Consider the following 4,340-nt stretch of genomic DNA (forward strand, 5'->3'; position numbering starts at 1 on the left):
TTACTATTATTCTTTGTTTAATCTATATTAAAAATAATACAATATATAAAATATTTATATAAAGTATAAAATAATCATTTAATGGGTAAATTCATCCCCATTTCTTCTCTTCTTCAATTCACTCTCTCCCCTCTCACGTAACAGTATCATAAATTTTGAGAAACCCAAATCAAAGTTATCAAAGATTTAAACATATTTTCCAATCTTTATGTGTTTTGCTTTGAAACTCAACTTTCTACCACCAAAAAGCAATCTTGATTTCTGCAAAAAAATTTCTCCCCAATTTGGTTCAACGAAATGAGTTGAAGCAAAAAGATGAAGAATGAAACTAAAACTTCTCCAAAAATAGTGAAAGAAAAGTGACTCAACTTGTAAATTAATCTATTCATGGTTTTACTGAATAACCAATTTAGCATTTTTTCTCCCGAATGGCCGTTCAACAACTTTTCAGAATAATCAAGAAATAATTTATTCAGCGTTTTTAACATTCACATACTAACATTACTATTACATTGAACCAAAGCTACTGTTACCACAAATCCAAGTTACATGTTCTTATCTTACTGTCTTCAATATTTCAGTGCTTTCAGAGTTTCTACAGCATGTTATGAAACTTAAAATTCAAGTCGAAAGCAACTCACGAGTTCTATGTCCCTTGAAGTTGGATGTGTCGGCTCGAAATGAGTATTTATTATTATCATTATTATTTTTCATATTTCTATAGTTAAGTCCAGATATGTGTTGGAATATCATAGGTTGTTCCCTTAACTTTGCATTTATTTTCTAACACAAATGTACACCTAGTTGACGATGCAATTCATGTTCAATGATTAAGAAATTGAATTAAACTGTTGTTGCTGATTCTATCCAATAAATATACAAAATTGAATAATTAGCAAAGTCATAAAACAAATTAAATTGATTATTAAAATTCATTTTATTAATATTTAAATTTAGCCTCTAAAATTTATGATAAAATAGCATGGTACCATGGAAAGTGATCACCCCTAAGAATTTTATTGGTGGAACGTTTGGTATATATTAGAATGTAACTCTTCACGTTCGATACGATGAAAAGTTGAAATATGATATGTGATTCCAATATTTGGTATATAAAAATATTTTATTTTCTTTATTTTCCCGCAAGCAATAAAAATGATTCCTTTGATAGTTAGTCGGAATTGTACGATAAATATAATCACATTCCCAATAAACACATTTCATTAAAATCTTACCATAAAAGTTGTACCAAACACAAATACATATTTCTATTTAATAGTTAATATATATAATATCTAATTTTTTTTTTTAAAAATAAATCCGTTTATAGCAATTGGGCCTGAGTAACAAGCATGAGAAGTCCATCAGCAAAAACCCAAAACAAAACAAACAAAACAAACTTGAAAAAACAAAACAACAGAAAGCGAAAAGATTAAACACAAAGAAAACAAATAAACACCGTCTTCTCCAACCAGCAAACTTCAGGCACTGTGAGAATCTACTACACCCAGTAAAATAAATGGTAGAGATCTTCCAAATTCGACAACCGGATAAGAAAGCAGTTGAGAAAGGCCCTTCTGTATCAGTATTCCTCAACTCCAACGCTGAAATAGAAAAATGGGTTATGGAGGTCGCCCACTCCGACGATCCGAATCAGCCACTTCTAAAACTTTCAAAGGCGCATCTTCCACCCAAAATGAATCCCCTTCTGCTTGCATACCCTCAACAACCAATGCATGCGCTGCTCCATTCCCTTCTCTTGCAACGAACTGGAATCGACAACAGTGGAACTTCCTAGCCAGGTTCTTCACATCCCAGGTAAATGGTCTAGACTCCGAATAATCCTCACTTGACTTTTGAATATTATTAACCACCAGCCTCAAATCACTCTCAAGGATCACCCTTGAAAAACCCATATCCAGGGCAAATTGAAGCCCATGAAGAACAGCAATCGCTTCTGCTATTACCACCGAAAGAACCAGATTATGTCTTTGAAAACCCGACCCCATTATAAAACCCTCATAGTTTCTAATAATGAAGCCTGTTACTGCTCGATTATTTGCGATCGACACCCCTGCATCAACATTAACTTTGAACCACCCTTGCAGAGGAGGCGACCATTTTACCATGAATCTCGGTTGATGATGCTTCAATGACTCGGCACTACTACGATATTCCGACCCAAAACTCCAGATGAAGGTAACAATTTCCTCCAAACTTTGCACCTTTCTTTCATGAACAAATTTATTTCGAGAGAACCAAATCGCCCAAATAGAAACAGCGATTAACCATTTCCTGTTCTTTGCAGAATTCTTCAACAACCAACTCAACCACTCATTAAAATTCACCAAAGAACTCGGCCACTAGATATCTAACTTAGACCATACTTGTGCAGCAAACAAGCAATCTCGAACGGCATGAGCAGAAGATTCATACCCATGGCCACAACGCGGACAACAATGAACAGATGACAATCTCCTGTAATGTAAGTTTTGAAAAGTAGGCACATAATTTTGGGCAAATTTCCAGATTAAAATGTGAATTTTTGAAGGAGACTCTAAACTCCATATCTGCTTGAACAATTCTTGCTCGTTGCTGCTTACATTAGAGTTATTCAATAGCATTTTATAACCACTCTTTACAGAATAGATACCTGAATTTTCGCTACACCACACAACTTTATCTGGTTGATCAGTATGGGGAATAGGAAGACTCAAAATCTGGTCAGCTTCTTCCACTGAAAAAGTTGAATAAACAAGATATCTATTCCAACGATTAGGTTCCTTCAGAATTAAATCAGCCACCCAATCCAACCCAACCACCCTGTCTGTAGAAATAGAACGTTGATCTTTTCCTGGCAACCAATAATCTTTCCATATTGACACCGATGTTCCAGACCCAATTCTCCATTTCAAATCAGATCCTAACAGACCTTTAGCACACCAAATACTTCGCCAAACAAAAGACGGATTCACTCCTAACGAGGCTTCCATAAAATCTGAACCCCTATAGTACTTTGCTTTGAGCAGACGCGCAACTAAGGAATTCAGATTTTCTAAAAGCCGCCAACCTTGTTTAGCAAGGAGTGCAATGTTGAATTTGGCCAAATCTCGAAAACCCATCCCACCCTCTGCTTTTGGTACCGCCAGCTTCTTCCACGAACACCAATGAAGCCCTTTTTTCCCTGCTTTCTTTTGCCACCAAAATCGGGCCATAACCGCTTCTAAATCCCTACAAACAACTGCTGGTAACAGAAAGCAATTCATAGCATAAAGAGGAATAGCTTGGAGAACAGCTCTGATAAGTACCTCCCTCCCCCCTATAGAAAGTAATCTCGAACTCTAACAAGAGACTCTTTTTATAAGCTTTTCTTTAAGTTCCTTAAAAGCCCTCTGCTTGTTTCGCCCCACCATTGATGGAAGACCAAGGTAATTCTCCATATTTTGATTCCTATTAACCCCCAGAACCCTACAAACCTCCTCTCTATTAGACTGATCAACATTGGAACTGAAAAATAACCCTGACTTGTTAAGATTAACTTCCTGACCAGAACACATCGCATAGGTTTCTAAAATTTCTTTGATCACCAATGCTCCATTGGCAGACGCATCTCCAAAAATAAGACTATCATCTGCAAAAAATAAGTGGGTAATTCGTGGGGCTTGTCTACTAACCCGGAAACCATTAAGAACTCCCCTTGACACAGCCCTTCTAAGCAGAGTCGACAATCCTTCACCACATATAAGGAATAAATAAGGACTGATAGGATCCCCTTGACAGAGGCCCCGAGATGGGAAAAATAATTCACCCACCTCTCCATTTATAACCACAGAATACGATACCGTTGTCACACAAACCATAACTTTCTCAATGCACCAATCCGAAAACCCCAACCGTCTAAGCATAACAAGCATAAAATTCCATTCAACCCAGTCATAAGCTTTACTCATATCTAATTTTAAAGCAAATGACCCTTTCCTCCCATTACGCTTCCTCTTCATGGAATGTAAAGTTTCATAAGCAGCTATGATATTGTCCGTAATGAGTCTTCCCGGTACAAAAGCGCTCTGTGCTTCATCAATACAAACATGAAGTACCTTTTGGAATCTATTCACCAGCATCTTTGAAATGATTTTATATAAAATATTACAAAGACTAATAGGTCTAAATTGATTCATGCACCGTGGAGAACTGACCTTAGGGATTAAAACAATTCTTGTACTATTAATTTCAGCCATATTATGCACCCCCTGCATCATCTCAATACAAAAATTAGCAACATCTCCTCCCACTATGTGCCAAAACCTTTGGTAAAAAATTGCCCCTATCCCATCTTCGCC

The sequence above is a fragment of the Gossypium raimondii genome, chromosome 12 (assembly GCF_025698545.1).
Source record: "Gossypium raimondii isolate GPD5lz chromosome 12, ASM2569854v1, whole genome shotgun sequence".
Lineage (NCBI taxonomy): Eukaryota > Viridiplantae > Streptophyta > Magnoliopsida > Malvales > Malvaceae > Gossypium > Gossypium raimondii.